Source organism: Pimephales promelas, chromosome 10 (assembly GCF_988280905.1).
Source record: "Pimephales promelas chromosome 10, fPimPro1.hap1.1, whole genome shotgun sequence".
NCBI classification, from domain to species: domain Eukaryota; kingdom Metazoa; phylum Chordata; class Actinopteri; order Cypriniformes; family Leuciscidae; genus Pimephales; species Pimephales promelas.
Genome location: NC_142778.1, coordinates 28,779,717 through 28,801,436, shown reverse-complemented (window position 1 = coordinate 28,801,436; position 21,720 = coordinate 28,779,717). Strand labels below are relative to the sequence as shown.

The 21,720-nt window shown below is 38.4% G+C and overlaps 1 long non-coding RNA gene across 1 annotated transcript in view; it reads right to left on the bottom strand.

Moving 5' to 3' along the window:
- Positions 1–631: 631 nt before the first annotated feature.
- LOC120493714 (uncharacterized) overlaps positions 632–21,720 on the bottom strand; it is a 113,655-nt gene continuing 92,566 nt past the window's right edge. The window contains exons 5-9 of the long non-coding RNA XR_005625766.2: positions 6,164–6,278; positions 5,985–6,073; positions 3,646–3,820; positions 3,424–3,519; positions 632–2,031 (exon numbers count right to left, since the gene is read on the bottom strand). This is a non-coding gene — a long non-coding RNA (uncharacterized LOC120493714). The remainder of the gene's footprint in view (positions 2,032–3,423; positions 3,520–3,645; positions 3,821–5,984; positions 6,074–6,163; positions 6,279–21,720) is intronic.

Sequence of the window (21,720 nt, the reverse complement as noted above, 5' to 3'; positions counted from 1 at the left end):
GAAATTAGTTTCAAGCTACATTCATGTGGTTTGAAATCCAATTCAAATATCATTTACATTTTACATTTATTCATTTAGCTAAAGCTTTTATCCAAAGTGACTTACAATTGCTAAATAGGTCAGAGGTCGCATGCCTCTAGAGCAACTAGGGGTTGAAGGGATACTCCACTTTTTTTGGAAATAGGCTCATTTTACAACTCCCTGAGAATTAAACAGTTGGGTTTTACCATTTTCGAATCCATTCAACCGATTTTCTGATATTTAGAAGAATATCAGTAACCAGACAGTTTCTGGTCTCATTGACTTCCATAGTTGGGAAAAATATATACTATATATACTATCTTGCTCAGGGACACATTGGTGTCTCGCAGTCGCATTGGATTTGAACCCGGGACTCTCACACCAAAGGTATGTGTCTTATCCACTGCACCATCATCAGGACAGCAGCCTTAGTCTGAACGATCAAATTTCGGGTGGTATGTGACTCTCACACCATGCAAAATGTAAATGTCAGAGGTTGTTAGAGGAAACATGCTACAGGTCATTGCCGAAACAATGCTGTGTTGTTGCAAAGTGCCGGACGAGCAGAAAATTATTATTTCTAAAACATATTTTGAAACCGGCGCAGACAAGAGCATGGAAAAAAGCTGTACATAACAGCCTCCTACAGTTCTGCAGCTCAATACCCAGTATTGTATAGTCCAGCACGGCAGCTACATATTTCCATTTTGTAAAATTTAAATAAGACAACATCGCCTTCCTTCATCAGTTTTTTTGCACTCTTCTCTTTAACCTTTGGCAGTCTAAAGAACTCAAAATGTTTTTTTCCTGATGCAACGATTAGTACAGACCAAAACTCAAACAATTTTTCAGCAGAAATAATCAGCCAAATTTGCGAGTCCGTTCAGTTTTCCGTTCGGCATTGTTTATGTTCAGTGCCTCCAAAATGGCCGACTTCCAGATTGATGACGCATCATGAAAACCCTCTCGAGTTGTAAACTCGCGCTTGATCATGTAACAATTTATTATGTCAGGTAAATTTATCATCAGTTCAAAGATAATCAAGACAAAATATCAAATGTTCTGGAAGAAACAAGAAATTAATGTGCTTTTGCTGTGACATCGCTTCTCTGATGATATGATTACTGACATGAGGGCGGGACAACCTGTCAACGATCAAATCAATTCTCATTGGACAAAATCAAGTCCTGCCCTACATGTTTTCCTGTATGATAAGCCGTTTTGCTTGCATCACAATAGAGAAGAAAAGACAACTGCAACTTCCGTTTCATGTCAAATTTAAGAACAAAAAGTAAAACCAAATTAAGAGACTAACTAGTTACTGCGCCCCTATTGTGAACTTTACATGGCAAGTCAAGAAACACCTCAGTTGGTGTAACCCAACCAATGACAGCGACACTTTTTTCACTCATTTTTGACTGTTCAGTCAGTGCCTTGTCCAGTGGTTCTATGGATGAGTAAGGAGAAAAGGAAAAAGGCCGGAAAAAGGGACAGGGCTTGCGGTGAGCTGGACAGCCGCCTACTTCATCCATTTCCTTCCATCTCCGATTCTGTTCTATTAAAGTTATTTATTCCTTCTTTCTATTTTAAGGCTATTTATGCAGCAGGCGACTCCTCATTACCCGTCCACGGCTCTGCAGGGATGACAGGAAAGGATCCCCAAAAAACAGAGCAAGGGATGACCCTGCCCTCCCTCTCATCCCCCTCGTCTCTCCACGCATTGCTAAATTGCCTATTATTTCTCCATTTCAGCCCGTCCTGTGTCCCGTCTGACTGCACGTTAATGACAGGCGAGCGGAGAGTCGACACGCTTCTCCTCGCTGTGCAGACGCTCATTAGACAGAAAGGATGCTTAATGCTGTGGAGCTGAGCAGTTTAAGACAACGCAAAGAAGATTTCATCTGCCTGGACTCCTCTCCGACTCGCTCAATGACTTCTCAAGAGCAAAGCAGAGCAAAGCAGATGCGGGACAACATCCGAGCCCCAGAGGACATCATCTCCCACAATTCCCTGTGAATATGTAGATAGAGTTAAAAGCACCGTCAAACTGATGAATAATGAAAAGATTGATTTGTCGGGCATTCCTCTGTCCGCTTGTGTCCCAGCTGACTCAAAGTATAGAATTAAATGCATAAGTGGATTGAACGCTCCTCAGGGAACGAGAGTCTATGAGAGATGTACTGTTGGTGACAAATGGCCTCAGTTTTTTTCTCACGTCTTAAATTGTCTTAATCAGTTAGGGTGAGGGTTAGGCTTAAAAACGGAGTACAACTGATTATATAATTTTTTGCATACACTCAGCTAAAGGATTACTGGGGAACACCTGTTCAATTTCTCATTAATGCAATTATCTAATCAACCAATCACATGGCAGTTGCTTCAATCCATTTAGGGGTGTGGTCCTGGTCAAGACAATCTCCTGAACTCCGAACTGAATGTCAGAATGGGAAAGAAAGGTAATATAAGCATTTTTGAGCGTGGTATGGTTGTTGGTGCCAGATGGGCCGGGCTAAATATTTCACAATCTGCTCAGTTACTGGAATTTTCACGCACAACCATTTCTAGGGTTTACAAAGAATGGTGTGAAAAGGGAAAAACATCCATTATGCGGCAGTCTTGTGGGTGAAAATGCCTTGTTGATGCTAGAGGTCAGAGGAGAATGGGCCGACTGATTCAAGCTGATAGAAGAGCAACCTTGACTGAAATAACCACTCGTTACAACCGAGGTATGCAGCAAAGCATTTGTGAAGCAACAACACGCACAACCTTGAGGCGGATGGTCTAAAACAGCAGAAGACCCCACTGGGTACCACTCATCTCCACTACAAATAGGAAAAAGGTGCAGGCTGGTGGTGGTGGTGTAATGGTGTGGGGGATGTTTTCTTTGCACACTTTAGGCCCCTTAGTGCCAATTGGGCATTGTTTAAATGCCACGGCCTACTTGAGCATTGTTTGTGACCATGTCCATCCCTTTATGGCCACCATGTACCCATCCTCTGATGGCTACTTCCAGCAGGATAATGCACCATGTCACAAAGCTCGAATCATTTCAAATTAGTTTCTTGAACGTGACAATGAGTTCACTGTACTAAAATGGCCCCCACAGTCACCAGATCTCAACCCAATAGAGCATCTTTGGGATGTGGTGGAATGGGAGCTTCGTGCCCTGGATGTGCATCCCATAAATCTCAATCAAATGGAAGATGCTATGCTATCAATATGAGCCAACATTTCTAAAGAATGCTTTCTGCTCCTTGTGAATCAATGCCACGTAAAACTAAGGCAGTTTTGAAGGCGAAAGGGGGTCAAACACAGTATTAGTATGGTGTTCCTAATAATCCTTTAGTTGAGTGTACATATGGTCATTTATATGAAATGTATGATCACAAGTATACCACATACCTCAACAGAGTCAGTTGTCTGTTTAATGACGTCGCATAGCATTCCAGTTGAATTGATTTTGTTGTAAACTTCGACAGATATCCCCTGCTCAGAACCCTGTGAAGGGAACACAGCTTATGTTCTTCAGCAGAGGGTTGGACAGAGTAAGTAAAATCATACATGCTGTGTCAGCCAAGTGCTGCATCAGTTGACCCACTGTAATGCCACCTTGTGCATCCTGACCTGTGCTGCAGAGACATATCCATCTGTCAGTCACTGTGTCAGGGCATACAATCTGCAGTCACCCCGCTCGCATGACCTCTGACCCCTGCTGGGTTGTGTACTGCAGTCTGCATCATCACTGTCAGCAATGTAACGTGACAGAAGGTCCTTCAGGGTGGCAATGGCGCTCATTTCACTGTCAAGTATTTTCATATTAATATTTCTTTTTTTTAGTTTTTAATGTTTTCCAAAACAATGTGTATGCATGTGTGTGTGTAAAGTTCAACAATGATCCTAAAAACATATTTAAATGCATATTTTCTCGATACACACTCATATGCAGAAAAACAGAAGTGGACTAATTTTCAAAGTGGCAATGGTGCAAATAAGTGCTGGCAACTACCTGTGGTATGATTAAAAACCACAAAATTACACAGGAGTCTAATCAGCCAGACCGCTGAATTTCAATAAGTGTTACAACTTATTTAACTCCTAGAAAAACAAGTTTTGCTCAGTCCACAAATCATTCTTAATTATTCTGCTGATTCATAACAAAGGGAAAATATTATAACGAGTCACTGCTGTTCTTTATACTTTGAGAGAAGGCGAATATTTATTTTTTAGCCATATATTTACATAAATTCACATTTCTTCAAGCTTGCATTCCCAAATGTGATAAAGCACTTGCAGCAAAATAAACTAAACAAAAAAATAAATAAATGAGATTAAGTATAGGAATACAGGTATAGGTATACAAAAATAATAATCACAGAAAAAGGAGAATAGAAAGAAAAAAGAAAGAAAGCTCACATTGATATGGAATATAGAGGAATAAATTAATATGCTAAGGATATTTATGAAGTGGAAGGGGAGCAAACGCATGAGGATCGCAGATTTACGGGGCACTCTGTTTTTACAGCGGCAGTCAAACAATGGCGTTCAACAGCGTTTAGAGTCGAGCGGGGACGGCCCAAGGCATTTAACTTTTACAGCACAGATGATGGAAGGGGTGTGTAAATGTGAGTGCGAGAAGGAGTGTGTGCATCTTACATCCAAGTGTCTTAAAGCATTATGATTTGGGTCTTAATCTTTCATTCGATACGCACACGCAAATCTTTAGCATCACTGACATAAATACGCATTCAGAAGGTATTCCCACTCACAGACCTCTATATCCATTTCTATTACCAAGACAGACACACACACAGAATCCCTGATGAAAGTCTCCCACACTTCAGGGTAGATGTCATGTTCCAGTGTAGCAGAGATATATGGCACATTAAAAATGAATGGAGAAAGGTGGAATATCTTGGATGGAACGCTGTGTTATACCTTGCAGTGCTTCCTCTTCGGTGTACCTGCTGAATTTTTCACTTCTCTGTGTATCTCTCTCACTTTCATCCTGTATCTTACATTTCAACAGTCTATTTGTTTTCAGAGGTCACCATGTGCCATGGCATTATGATCAGCACTAACACAGCAAACTCCCTTTCAGCGTGCTCAGGTGACCTTTATAAAATCGTAAAGATCACAACAAATATCTCAAAAGGATTTTCATATATAGAGACCTTCCAGGTCCCATATTTCATTATGTAAACTGCAGCAGCAATCATCTACATCATGCCTTTCCCCCCTCTCCCTTTTCAATTGCTTCCATCTTGTTTTCCTTTAGTTCTTTCTTCTATCCGGCTCAGGAAGTGTCTTTCGGAGCCTGTGTGACCCGGACATTTATGAGAACAGTGGCAGGAGGGGGCAATTTCAAATCTCTTTTCCTTCATCAAACAGTGAGAGAAGACGAGGAAGGTCACAGAAAGATGGGAGAGGGGAAAGAACAGAGGTTGGTCATGATGATTGCTTGATCCAGGAATGAGAAATGGCAACAAGAAAGTAGGATCCCATCAGAGGAACGAACAGAAGAAGATGGAACAAGGGAGGAAGAGAAAGAAAGAAACAAAGAAATAGCATAGATATTTAAACTTGCTACACTGCGTTCAATTATAAGACTGTGAGAATTAGTTCTTTGGTGTCACTCAAGCTTTGTTCAGACTGTCAGTCCAAATATGATGGACGTGTGAAGGGTTCAAAACTGTTTTCTACAAACACAGACGTCATAGGAGGGCTTCCACTGAGTCAAGTTAACTATCTTCAATTAGGATATTCTGTCATGGTTATCTATAAACTGTTGTGAGATGCTCACAGAGTGACTTTCTATTGCATGTGAAAAGATGGATGCTAAAGTTTGAGTTGACTCACAAATGTACTCTTATTCAACAACCAAAGCCAGTCTATGGAAACCCTGGCCACTCCCTATTAAAGGGATAGTTCACTTTGAAATGAATTTTTGATATGTATTAGCTTACCTCAAGGGCATCCAAACTGTAGGTTTTGATATTTTTAAGTCGAACCTTTCTTGTCTGTCAGACATATAATGGAGGTCAATCGGGTCTTCCTTTAAGAGCATGCACAGGGAAGTCCAAATTAAACATGATTTAAAGGGAAAGTTCACTTTGAAATTAATTTTTGATATGTTTTAGCTTACCTCAAGGGCATCCAAGATGTACGTGTCTTTGTTTCCACAGTATTTTCAATTTTGACATTTTTCGGTCAAACCGTTGTTGTCCATCAGTCATATAATGCAGGTTTAGGGGGTTCACCTCAAAGAGCATGCACAGAGAAGTCAAAATTAAACATGATTTAATGACTCGTGAATGTAAGTACACATTGATGGCCTAAGACACGAAACAAGACGGTTTGTGTGAGAAAACAAACAGTATTTATATAGTTTTTACCTCTTGTTAACAGCTATGTCGAACTGATCTGAATCAGATGTCCAACTGAACCGAACTGAACCATGTCCAACGTTACGCCGGAAGTGATCTGTCATGCATTGTTTACACTGAGATTTAGGAAGTTTTACCTTTCACTAAACATATTTAGATGTATCGAAATCGTATTCCATTGACACAAAGACATGCTTGAATCTCTCATTGAAATCCACCAGTACCACTGGGATTAAAAACATCATTACAAGCTTACCGCTTTGAATCGAGCTAAGGCAAGCAGATAGTTTGAACACTGGATGGTTATGTACTTTCTTAAATTTATATTTTGGATATTTTTTAACCCCAAAAAAGCTACGGACTTGTTGTAGAAAATGGATATCCATCCTAATTTGCATATTATATAGAACTGTTTCAGGGCACATTTTAACAATATGGGAGCGATGTTGAGAAAAGATGTCACGCCGGTGAGCGTATGAGGCCAAAGAAAATTACAAACGGTGGCAACTAATAATCATCTGCATTCACGACCATCTCTCCTCATCTCACTGTCTGAAGGCTTCAGCCTAAAGCAAGTCCCACAAGAGCATGTAAAATTCTTTCCTTCGGTTCGTAGACATATATACGCCACCCTCTCTGATAAAGACTGATGCTCTGACTGAGTTCCTCAACGGTGCCGGGACGCATACATAGGTCAAGAGACACCTCTGTTGTTGCCGACTCATCTTGACAGGCAGGTGACAGAGATTAATAGCCCCTCTATTGACTGACTAACTTGCAGTTCCTTATCGTTGGCTTGGCCCAAGTGCACAACGCTGTTATTAGAGGTATAATTGCAAAGACATTTAAAGCGTTTTCCCTTCGGGGATGGTGGAATCCAATAAAGCTTTCATAAGAGTCAAGGCAAGACGAGGCATTGCGCTCTCTGCGCACACACACACACACACAATAGCAACGGAGGGCGAAAGATGGGAGAGATCCAGTAAAATTGCCTGCATCAAGACAAAAAGTGATTTATGGTGCATTGCACAACTCTGGTAAAGCTGATTTATTAAAAACAGATGAAGAATTTGAAAATATGGCAGCTGACATGTCAAATACGCAGTATAGATGTAAGCTCTGTCCCAAATATTTACTACATAAAAAAAAAACAGAGTATACGGCATTGTTTCAAGGTTGGTAAGCATGAATATGTATATGAAATAGCGTGTGTGTTCACTTTTGCTTAGTGTAGGTGGAAGATGAAACAGGGAGGGCTGCTGAATATGCAGGGATAATCTGGGCTTTAACTCAATTGTGCAGAAATGAAGTTAGCCACCTCAGGGGAGCGAGAGCCAGGGGTCAAAATAGGCCGTGCCCTCACTGTCAGCAAGCAGACAGAATGTAGGGGACACAGGGAGGCGCTGACCCCTCTCTGTCCAGCCCTAGGAGGACATCAGTGACATCGGAAAGCCAACAGAAGCACTGCATTTTACAATTACCCAGTAGGAACAATCCATCAAAAACAGTGGTCTATTCAGTAGGGAGGGGAATCATTAACAACAAAACAATTCCGCTGTATGTAATTTATTTGACTGTACTATTGCACAAAAATCACTAACACGAAAATGTTAAGTTCACATACTTGTTTATACGAAAAACAATGCTACAGCCAGTGATTCTACTTTGAAACGTGTGTTCAGTACCGGAATGTCTGTTTTAGTTTTGGTCTGTGGGATCCCGCCCCCGCTGCCAATTTACCGAACAATATTTCGACACCTCGGGTTGCCATTTGGCAGAAAACAGCGCATTTTAGCCACAGAAGCCAGCAAACAAACTAGGTCAGAGATTGCAGATTCTACATGACCTAAAAAGCCTCAGTATCCATCTAAACATCTATGTCCAGAGGCATATTACAAAGCATATAAATCATCTGATGGCCTCATCGCTTTCCATTGTCAATTGAGCTTGTTCCAGTTGCCTATGCTCAATTTGGCAACCTAGGTGACAACTAATCTGAGGAGGAGATGGTGGGAGAAACAACCGTCTCCGATATTTTATACAATAAATCTTTTTAAAGCAAAGGTCTGACATTTTTTAGGGCGAGTACCGCTTAGGCAAGAGACATGGAGCAGGGATCTTGATACAAAATGTATCAACCAAATGGCCTTCGATATTAATAGACCATTTCAAAAGATGTAAACAACACCGGTCCAGAAGCACTTCCTGTTTCAGTTTTTTAACACTACATAAAAGCTGGGATAAAATACAACCAACAGAACATTTAAAACTGAATCAAACAGTTAAACAAACATCTTTAAGATGTTTTCTTCACATGTGAAATAAAGAAAACAGTTAGAAACTGAAACAGGAAGTGCTTCTGGACCAGTGTTGTTTACATCTTGTGAAATGGTCTATAGAAACCAAACACATTAAGATAGTTATATTTGGGTGTGTTTTTGATTCACTAAAAAAAATAGCCTCATAAGAGTAATTTATTCTTGAATCAAACTACAATGATTGCATGCTTTTTGTTCACCAAAAAGGACCGCCTCAGAGTATTTCGTTTTGTAAGACTACACTGTTTGTCATTTCTGTTTTACTCTGACAGAGCTCCCCGCACTATTTATGCAATGAAGCTGAAAGTACATACTGTTTTGTCTGCAGTGATGGAACAACGCAACGTGCGAGAACCGTTATGGTTCTGGTATTCTTTTTGAAAATCGAATGGGTTCTGAATAAGAACTGGTTCTTAGGTACCAATCTTACTATGCAATACAATATAAACATTTAAAACATGTCCAGTATTGAAGCTCAAAATACGAGCAGACTCTCATCACCCTGTGGTTTAACACACACTCCACTGAACTGAAAGCACATTTCCCAGGCATCCGTTTAAACGCGCACGCTTGCCTAATTTCCGTGTAATCTGGTTAGACTGTGAGCCCTGCTCCGACCTTGTCACACTCTTCGCTGCTGTCATTCCGCCGCTGACAGGAGGTGAAAAGCCCGGCATTAATGTAATAAACTAGGCGTGTGTCTGTAAGTGTGTGAGGTAGAAGCAGAGGGATACTGAGAAGAGAGCAGGGACAACCAAAGTGCACAGTTTGTGTGACTACAGCCTCATGTTTGAGCCAAGACAGACATAATCAATCAATCTCAGGTGTCAGGGCTTGTAGTTTTGGCTGCTCCCTTGGTGCAGTAGCTGTCAGATCTAGTCTTTTCTTCTCACCTTGAACAGGAATCGGTGTTTGAAGGGTAGACTGAGCTACTTGGTCAAAAACAGATCAGTAATGTCATCATTGAGTCAAAGTGCGGTTTTATTGAAGCCAATCCAGGACGAATTTGTTCAAACAGTTTTATGTTTGATCAACCAAGTCAAAGTAATATGATTGTTGTATTATTGCTCATAAAGAACCTGGACCTGAAGAAGTCGGAAGAAAGCTCTATCTATGTTCACAGACTTGGAAAAGTGTTCTTCAGCTCTGCATTCCCTGCCCCTATGTTTTATCCAGCTCTATTTGCAATGCATTTCATGCATACACTTGAATACACATCATCTATGAAGTGCATGTTTTTAAATTCTGATTTCTGAATTCTTGATGTATTCTTTTATACAATTTGTCCTGTTTATGACAAAGCAATGTTGGAAAATGTTAAGAGAAACAAAAAACAAAAGCCAGCAGGAAAAGGATTTCATTATGTTGTAGAAGTCATTACATAAGAATAATGATATTTACACACCAGTATAACACAGCATCTGCCTTATATCCTATAGGCATTGGAGTGTTACTGGAGATCCCCACAGCAATCACTCTCAGCAAGAGAGACGGACAGAATCACACATTTTCAGAGATGTAAAATAGAGGGCAATTGTCAATGCCAAAGCATTCTGAAAAACAGCCTGTTAAGGAGCTCTGCTAATGTCGACACACTTGCACAAGCATAATCCCTTTGAGGTGAAACAGATGGACAGGCAGTCTGGTTCAACGTTTCTAGGAGTTTATCTCCATACATCTTAAGGCAAAAGCCTTCAGACATCATTGAGAATCATTTACACCCCCAAAAGACGAAAGTGATGTTATTTAGAGTCTTCAGTGATGATGGCTACTGTAGCGTTCATTATTGCCATGCAATACCACAAGCTACCTGCAGGAGGTGCATTTTCACTGTGCCCATAGCACACATTGTCACATAGGAAGAAATATTATTGAACAAGTAAAGTCAAAAACACCAACAGGAAATAATAATCAACCCCTTTCCCAATATATATAGAATCTTAGATGTTTTTTCATCTCAAAATGTTTTTAAAATTAAAAACAACAAATTCAGGTGAATTGCATAGAATTAAAATATTCAAGAATGGAGTTACATTAGAATTATCTTTTTCTGATACACGTTTTATTAAAGGTGGGGTAAGTGATTTTCTTTTTTGACCATTTTTTCAAAATTCACTTGAAATCCTATTCCTAACCAACTTACAGCCACTGAGTTAGAAGCACTGAAATGGAAATTAAGCAATTTAATCATTTGTGGAACGGGCAGGACTTGAAAAACCCCAGACAATCATTTTCAAGACCACCTAGAATCATTGGACAGAAAATGCGTCAATCAAACCGTCGTACCATACCCCCCTCCCCCATCCCCTTTGTGCGCAAACTCAAAGCTTGTGACCCAGTCACAGTACGTGCAAGTAGTCCCGGTACACAGAGAGAGAGAGAGAGAGAGAGAGAGAGAGAGAGAGAGAGAGAGAGAGAGAGAGAGAGAGAGAGTGAGAGAGAGAGAGAGTGTGCAATCTCACGCATCTGATGTTCTTCGAATGGGTGGAGTCAGGGCCAGCGTTGGAGGAAAGAAGGTAAGACCTTTTGAGTTGTGTATTTTCAAAATCTAGCGACCGTTTTGCAAATCCCATACCCTACCTTTAAATTAATAAAATGAAAAAGACCCCGCATGCACTTGTGCAATGGTCATATTCGTACCATTAAAAATACCTGCATGCTCTCAAAAGGAACTTAAAAAAAATCTGATGAATGAACATGGTAACAGACAAAGTTCTTCATAGTGGTCAAAAATGAAGGAAAGCTATATGAAAAACCATTGGGTTCCTTGTTTGCAATAAGGCCTGGCCTTGTGGAGATGCTACGTCTATTGTTCTGTTCACTTTAGTTGCCCCCTGGCTCTAACTGCAATGAGAAAAGTGTAAGAAAATCTCACATTTAATGAACAGCTGAGCTTCCCATCCCTACTACTCCTACACAATCATAAACACACACACAGATGCCAACAGATGTATGAAGGAAGTGGGAGATATAAGAGAATAAAGCGGTTGAGAGCGGAAGTTCAGATAAGGTGAGGAGAGTAATTGAAAAATGGAGGACAAAGGATGGAGAACAACACGTCACATATATTGGAATCTGAACCAGCTCATTTAAAGAGACTGCTTTTGATTTATGAGAATTATAAATAAATGACGATAAAAATGTGGATTTTTATCATTATAGGCTGGTTGTAAATGGAAAACAGTTATTGGTAACACTTTACAATAAGGTCTCACTTATTAACTAACGAACAAAGAGCAATACATTTGTTACAGTAATTATTAATTTGTGTTCATTGTTTGTTGACGGTGTATTAGCTAATGTTAACATATGCAAATTTTGATTTTGATAATGTATTAATAAATGTTGAAATTTACAAAAGTATTATTCATTCTTTGCGCATGTTAACTAAAATAGTTAGCAAATGAAATTTTATTTTAAAGTGTTACCCAGATATTTTATATTGTAATAATATTTCACAATATATTTGATCAAATAACTGCAGCCTTGGTGAGCATAAGACTTTCAAAAACATAAAAAAGTATAACCTCAAAATTTTTAACTGAAGTGTATGTACACACACACACACACACACACACACACACACACACACACACACACACACACACACACAATATTTGTATACGATAAGCAAGTAATGGTGGTGTCACACTCTGGCTGAATGTGGTGTAGGCTAAAGACGCAGGCATATATACAGTATATATGTAAGCCCGTCTGGATCAGTCGAAAGGAAAGGAATTTAATTCGATTTAAGCTTTTATCTTACTCCATTTTATCACAACCTCGAATTTCGGTTAGATTGCCAATTGGTTACTGGTCAATAGTTCAGCAATACATTTGATTGTTCTATTTAACTCTTTACTTATATTTTACCAGTTCATATTAGGAAGCTATGTCACTCAGAGGTCCTCGCACCTTGTTTAATGTGGGTCTCATGATCACGTCACCACACATGGAATTGCATACACTTGAATTTAACGTTTACTTCAGTAGAGGTATGGCCACTACTAGAGATATAAGTCAACACACTTGATATGTCTTGTAATAGATTTGGATTGGCATGCCGTGGTTTCCCACATAGGCTACTTAGCCAATCTAAAGTAACATTAAATTAAAACAGAGGTAAGACAGACCCAGATTTAGGTTGGTCAACTAAAAGGAAATTCCCTTCTCGTCTTTGCAAAACCATGTACACTTGAATTAGCGCCAAATATTAGTCGACACTAATCTGACGCAAAACTTACATATGAATCCATTTAATCTACTTGGGAAAACAATTTCAGTCAGTCGGAATAAAATCAAATGTAATTTGATTTTATTTAATTATTATGTCATGTAAATGTATCATGACAATTTCATAATCAGTTCAAATATAATAAATACAAAACATCAAATGCTCTGGAATAAAGAGAACAGATGCAAACCTGACATTATAAAATGCATTATGCCGAGAGTCTTGGCCACTCTCAACATCATGGGCTCATATGAGCTAAAAATCGCCATGAGCCTTCCTCAGCATCTCCATAAATACTCCGACCAAGGCAAAAACCTCTTTTCTAATGTAAACATGAGTTCACACATTGGGAACTGCCATTAATCACCATCCCAGACATACTGGGGACGGAAGTTGATGTACGGGGCACACCCCAAGCAGTAAACAAGATATCTCAAAACTCTTCACACCTTATTACCTTTTTGATTTACTTCTGTGGGAACGAGAGCTTTGTACCAGTCACACTGAGACATTTCAAATGATACCAAACATGTATTATACTGTGCGATAATTGTTCATATTAAACCATTTCGTTTTTGGCTGAATTCAGGTAGGGATGGGTGAAGGGAATTATATGCAAATTGGGAGGTGATCAACTCAAGTGTGATCGTGTCTTCAATAGGGATGAAAATTTAGCAAGACAGTTCAAATATTAATGAGTAGCCATAGAAACAAACTAGAACACAACAAGCAACCTAGGAGAAAAACAAGTGGCAGGAAACTGAGAACAAAGGAGACATGTGACTGAAGGTATACAAACTAAGAGTCCATAAGGGGGCGAAACTAAGAATAATCGTGACAGGTGAGTCAGTGTTTACCTTACATAAATGACTCACAGCGCAGTATCAGCAGTCTTTACGGTTTCTGGCAAGTGTAATGCTGTGTTGACAGAGTATTTGTGATTGGAGAGAATGTGCAGCTGAGATGATGCAGGTCAAATATCAACAGCACTCCACACATAGCCACTGAGAGCTTGCATTGTCATGAACAGAATAAAACACAATAATAAAATAAAACAATAACAAATTAAAACAATATAATAAAACATAACACAACAAAAGTTTCTTTCAGTCTCTTGCATGGGCTGCTTTTACACACCAGGGCCCGTATTCATAAAGATTCCTAGCTTTGGAAAACTCAGACAACTTCCGGCAAATTTAGATTTGCTCTGAAAGTTAGTCTGGCAAAGAGCTCATTCAAGCCCATTTCCAATCCGTCGAATTTGAGGCACCAATCAGAAACGTTGGGGCGGGCTTTACACGATGACGACAGCGCTGGGATTTTGAAGCAGATTTTGTTGCCAACATTACAAAGATGGATGCCGCCGTCAAACATAACTCGTTCGAATCAGCTATCAGCTTTGTTTTAAGCGATCTTTTGAAGACTGTGATTGGTTGGTTGTCCAAGAAGGACATAGTATAGGGTCTATTCTAAGCCTTCACTTTGAAATTACATGCGCAATTTTTCCTATTTGAGGGTTCTCACACACACACACAAACACAAACATTATATATGTCTATATACATCCTTTTTTTAAATTACCATACTGTTAATTTCCTATAAGGTATTTGATTGGCTTAAAATGATAAAAAATAGTTACACTGATTGCTGGCATGTCTATTTAAGTGGTGGTTTGAATGTTGGTTTTAATGTAACAAACATGGAATCAAAACCAAGAAGGACGAGAAAGCCCGACTGGACGAACAGTGTTTACTGTTATCCTAGTTAGTGGATGGACACAAGGCCATCCTTAAAGGAAAAATCAGGCCAGGTGTCAATCTATAGCGTCTTATTAACTCACTATCATCCATTGCCTGTAACACATTTCTTCTCCCTCTTCGTCTTTCTGCCATTTTCTCCTCTGCCATAGAAACCCTTAAGACTCTTAAGTCCTCGTCCGTACTCCTAACAATTTTGACATTAAAACCTCTTAAGATGCTTTCTGAATGACTTTTTTCCTAACTCGGATTAATTTTTATTTAATTTTAAGAGTTAACGCCCATATTTCTAAAATTTGTCACAATTTGTTAAATCTAAAAAAAATTTTTGTCCCACCTGTTTACATTAACTTCAGTCATGACTGGTCTCCCATATCTGTGTTTACATTAATCCCCGCCCACAATTAATCTGATCACTTTACTACACGACCCTCGATTCACGTCAGGTGGTACCATGATTTCTTTGCCAGCTTGAATAAGTTAAAAACGGTCATGAATGTTTGTGGTCCAAAATTGCACTGAACCAGATTAAAAAAAAAATCTATTGTTGTTTTCAATCAACGGTTCGTTAAGATCTAGAATTCTGAAGTGAAATAAAGTAGTGCAGTAAGATGATATTTATTTGAATGAATTCGCATACATTTATTAACAAGAAAGAGAGAGTGAGAGAGATTATGAGTGTGAAGCGTCAGTATAGCACCTCTGCAATAGTGAAGCTGTGAGTCTAATTACAAAAACTGAAATTATCACCATGTTGTTAAGAAATATAATGTAGCTTTCAGTAACAAAGCGGTTGTGTTTATATAATTTATGGGCCAGGGGTTGAAAACACGTTACTAAGCTCCTTAATGTTTCTGTGTGTGCACAATCTAAAGCCAATATATTACCAATATATAAAGTTTCCAGCTCAATAGTGTGAGTGCAGACAGGAACGCCTGCTTCATAATACGACATTAAAAAGCTGTCTTTGTGAGCAAACGTGTTGTCCTCGTCTTGGGAATTGGACATACATGTCTACATAAGCAATACAAAAAGTATTGAATGAAAAGTGTTTCTGTATTGCATCTAATCCACTTAATCGTGATAAAGTATGCAAACACCTCGCAGGCATTACTGAGGGAGGCAGAAAATGCTTTTTGAAATCCTTCCAGTCTGCACCTGGCAAAACTCGCATGTCGGTGGAAACCTGCTATATAATTCAACTCAAACACACCTATTGACTAGTGGCAGAACTAATCAACTGTCAGTTCAAACTCTAATACATCTTTTTATACAGCTTTCAAGGACACACAAGCATAGAGAAGGAGGGTGAATTCATGGATGTTCTTAAAGGCAGAACAAAGAGCAGTGAAACATAAAATCCACGTTTAAAAGGCAGTTTTAAAATGTGCACCTTGACTTCTATTTGTGCTGAAGGTGATTTAGATCACTGTCCCTGTCTGCCTGCTGACCGAAGACTCAATTAAAGCTCAGTGCTCACTAGTGAAGCACCCAGGCCATCAGACCAGCTAATTAAACTACAGGCACTTACCATGGGAGTTAATGGCCTTCAATTATGAATGAAGGGCTGAAAGCTCAATCAGTGGGTTAAATGAAAACCTTGCTCGTCACAAAAAGGCCACAATGTCTTCCCTGATCTTCAAAACCCCCCAAAAGGACCCTATTTTCCTCAAAAAGAGCTGCCCGGCTCTGGAGAGAGAGTGTGGAAGGAAGTTAAAGTGAATCAGCCAATTTGAACAAACATTAAACATTATTGTTGAAATAATTGTCCTGCTTTGTTGGATGCTGGTTACTCACAAATCAGTGATGAAGTGTGTTGGTTTGCTTGATTAGGCATCCTGTTGTGATTTCAAGACGGAACCACTGGATTAACGGTCAAGGTTAGGCTAATACACCCCTACTGGTAAATGCCACAACTACACCGTTTATCTCCTAAAAACATCTTTCCCCAATTGACTACCATTCAAAAGCAGCTCAAAAACATATGTTCCCATACTTCAGGTGCTAATGGATATATTTCTCCAGGTACTGTATTATAGACCTCCTTGGACTTTGTCAATTGAAAATATGTTGTGGCTGTGCTGGCACATTTTCAATAGATTGATTGGGTACAAGAGTGTAGATTTGGTTTGAACGTAGGAAAGGGGGTTGAGGGTTGAATGGTGAAGCGTTTTAGCAGTGCTGGGGAATTCACACTCCCTTGTGAAATAATTTTTTCCCCCCACACGGGGAAACTTATTTATCACCCACGCTTGCAAAGTTGATTACTGCATTTAATTAGTTATTAACATAATTGATAACTAACATAATTCATTAATCCCATTGGATACCCGGGTCTGAAGTATTTTATATTATTTAAGCATCTGCAACCTTTTCAGTTCAACTGAATTGTCTACTTTAGAGTACCATGGGAAGCATTTTATACTGAAAATGCTAATAACAAATATCGTGTCCATTTTGTTAGGCTCTTAAAGGAGTAGTTCACTTCTAAAAAAAATTTTGCTGATAATTTAATCACCATGTCATCCAAGAAATCCATGTCTTTCTTTCTTCAGTCGAAAAGAAATGAAGGTTTTTGATGAAAACATTCCATTTTCTCCATATAATGGACTTCAATGGGAACCAAACGGTTCAAGGTTCAAAAGACAGTTTCAGCGCTTTAAAGGGCTTTAAACGATTCCAGACGATGAATAAGGGTCTTATCAAGTGAAACGATCGCTCATTTGAAAAAACAAAAAGTACAAAAAGTTTAAGTTTTATAAGCTCAATGGTCGCCTTGCTCTGTTCTGGGATGCGCGTTCGTGACTCTCGAACTCGTTCATCAAAATGAACAAATCTTTTCCCGAGTCAATTCGTTCATTGAATGAACCAAATGACACGAAAAAAGAATCGTTCATTTTGATAAATGAGTTCGAACAGGAGAGTCACGAACGCCCATCACAGAACAGAGTAAGGCGACCATTTGAGCTTATTAAACTTAAACTTTATTTTTTTTTAAATGAGCGATCGTTTCACTTGATAAGACCCTTATTCATCGTCTGGAATCGTTTAAAGCCCTTTAAAGCGCTGAAACTGTCTTTTGGACCTTTAACCGTTTGGTTCCCATTGAAGTCCATTATATGGAGAAAAATTCTGGAATGTTTTCATCAAAAACCTTCATTTCTTTTCAACTGATGAAAGAATGACATGGATATCTTGGATGACGGATGAGTATATTATCAGCAAAAGTTTTTTTTAAAAAAGTGAACTACTCCTTTAATGATTTATGTAATTTTTTGGATAGCCCATCAGAAAGGCAGTTTTTTTCCTAATATAATCATCATTAAAACAGAACACATTTTTACTCATTGAGAAAACTCTTGGTCCAAAATTTATAATGGTCCAGACTTTAAAGCTCTTGATTCTACTTTGTACTTGCCCTTATAAAATGTATCAGTTCTTGTGGTATTTGCAAGTAATTTACAATTACTCCAAGACCAGACCACTGATGCCTCCTCCATGCTTTAGGCAAATGTGTATAATTTTTTTTAAAACAATCTACAGCAGTTTCTATTAAAAAACAGTAAACTAATATATAGTAATTACAACATGTACTGAATTAAATTTGATCAAATTCCTGTAAGGGTGGCTATGAGCAGTTTAAAAAGCCTTCTCATTATGTCTGTTTTAGATAATTGACTTTCTACATAGCCTTGCACTGTACAGTACATTTGATATAGAATTCAAAAGTTTGCATTTTATCATCAGCCGTGCAATTGGAGTACTTTGCTCAAATCTTATCACACTTTTGGTGTGTGCGGTTAATTCTACACCACTCATGCCAAATTATATAAGTTTAGTCATGCTGCATAGTTGATTGTTTCAGATGAGAATACTTAGCTCCGAACAAATGATACAGTTAAATATTAATTCCTCATATGTGTCTTTTAAACATGGTAGAAAATTTGGGGGGTGGGGGGAATGTTTTTGATAGTTACTAGGGTGGAATGGACTATGCCCAATGATCGAATAAGAAGCAGGTTTGCATATCGCAGCTCACTGTCCTGAACCATTACTTATGAACAGCATGATCCCATAAAGAAAGGTGACATACTGAAGAGTGATAAAGCAGAGGGAAAAAAAAAACTAACCTGGTCTAAGGTTGGTCTCCTCATTAGAGAGGACCACCCACCTCAACCCAAACTGGAGAGCCCTTTAAAGAAGACATCAAATGAAAGGACTCTCCATCATATTTCTGGCTCAAATGCCCCCACGTGGAGTGCCCTCTGTTTGACGATGCCCCATTGTGCCCAGGATGATCCAAACACACTCACACACAAAACACTTCACTCACAGACGCCATTCAATATGCCTGACCAGGCATTAAGCTTTTTAAAGGTCACACAGCATTATGAGCCATATTTATCAAAGATATCTAATGCATGTTAAAATGTTTGGAAGTACATTTCACTGTCATAAGGCATTACAAATATCTCAACCAATCACCAAAATTCATAGCCAATCTGATCATATTAAGACATTAGAGCCCGACCGATAAAGGATTTTGAAGGCCGATACCGATACAAATATTTTTTGTTTTTAAAATCCGATATGCCGATATATCGGCCGATATTTAAAAAAAAAAATTTATTTCAGAAAGGCGCAACAAAACATTAACAGATTTCCCTAACATTAGTTATTTGTAGTTATTTATGACTTTTAACCAAAATAATAGGATAATGCATTTTAAAAAGAAACTTTCTAAAAGTTTCTTTTGTCACAACAGAAAAGAACAATGGCATTAGCTAGATTTATGGTTAGCTAGTCTATGATTAACCATATAGCAATGGATTACGTCATACTGCAAATTGTAAAACATACATTTCAATATAACTGGCCAAGGAAACTTCCGTCGGCCACAAATTTTGTCATGCTTATTTGAGTTAAGAGAACTGATGGGGATGTTCTTTTAATTGTTATTCAAGCAATGTATGTATCGTGAACAACTCAATGAGTGTTGCCAACAGGAATTGTGTAGAGTGCCCTCTGGTGGACAAACTACACAACACTCATGACATGGTTCAAGCGTGTTCGTTGTGTTCATAAAAACGTGTCCGTTTTTATTTTATTTTTGAAATATTCATTTATCGGCCATTATAACTGCCGATACCGATAGTTTGGAAAATGCCTAATATCGGCCGATAATATCGGCCTGCCAACATATCGGTCTGGCTCTATAAGACATGGTCTCAATTACACCATTTAGGTAAAAGTAATAGGAGATAAATATGAGAATAATATATCAAAGTTTGTCACACAGCACAACCTTGAATACTTCATAAGTCACTTTAATTAAAAGTGCCAAATGTAAATGAAATGCATGTGCAAAGACATTATTTCTTGATGTTTAATGTCACACACACCTTCCGTGTTATGTGATCAACAGCACACTTTAATGTAATCATATTTGAGGCATTATAAATGTGCAAAAGATTAATTGAAATCCAACTGGTTAATTGTGAAAGAAAAACAGAAACATTTACACAGCATGAACTGATTGAAAATTCAAATCGAATCGGTGAGAGTGAAAGCCTTGATGACAGCACATGCGGCACAGGATGATCAACTTCACTTCAACTCACACAAGAGGAAGTAAAGGGAAAAAACAGAAAGAAAGGGACGGAGAGCGAAAGAGTATGCAAATGAGTGGGAGAACCGCTGAGCTAAGCTTTAATGGCATGCCAACGTTTGAATTCGCCATGGAAGCCTTTTATATTCATGATAAATGGAAAATAAATGTTATTAAGTTCTGTGTTGTATTGGTCATTGTGCAAATTACTGAATATGTGTTTTTCCCCTCATTACATAACTCATCAGGAAGTCAGGCGCAAATAAGAACAAGCGTCACTTTCTGCAAATTGGGTAAAAAATAGAGCCTGAAACTCTTCAAAAATAGTCTCTTTTTCAACAAATGGTCATTAAAATGCTTAACCTTCAGAAAATGTTTGTCTGCCTCAGGGAGTCAAACTAAACATGACATGTTTTAATTTATATTAATTGAACCCTTAGACGATATAGTAAAACTAATTTGCAATAAACAACAGTTAAAACAGTTGAAATTTACAATGCATATTATGATGCATACATTCTCCTTTCACATGCATACATTTCTACTCTCTCACACTCACTTACATTCTCCTTTCACATACAGTACATACATTTCTACTCTTTTACACACATACATTCTCCTTTCCCATACATACATTTCTACTCTCTCACACACACATTCTCCTTTCACATACATATTTTCTACTCTCACACACATACATATATCTCTTCAAAACAATGTCAAGTCGCGATCTCCTGCACGATATCCGACAGCACGGCCGCGGACATTTTTAAGATAAAAACTATCTCGCTTACCTCTCGTTTACCATAATCACAGTAATAGATGCACACCCACTTTTTTTGACGGCTGCCATATGAGTGAGAGTAGAAATCTATGTGAAAGGTGAATGTGTGTGTATGTGAGAGTAGAAATGTATATACAGTATGTGAATGTGTGTGTGTGTGTGTGTGAGAGAGTAGAAATGTATGTATGTATGTGAAAACAAGAGAATGTGTGTGTGAGAGAGAGTAGAAATGTATGTGAAAGGGGAATGTGTGTGTATGTGAGAGTAGAAATGTATGTATGTACAGTATGTGAAAGGAGAATGTATGTGTGAGACATATTTAACACATTAAATAATCTTTCATTAAAATGGTACATTGGGGCAAGATGTTGATTTATAATTAACAAGCGTATATTTCCCAAAAACTAAATGTTTTTACTACAACAAATTGTGATCTTAACTGGAGAATACAGAAGTTTGATATGTTTGAAACTACTTATCATTCTTGGCTACTTATATTCTTTTTTTTCTTAAAGGAAATTAATACATTTATTTAGCAAGCACAAATTTAACTGCTCAAAAGTAAAAGTAAAACATTTGCATTGTTACAAAAGCTATCAAATAATTTCTGTTTGA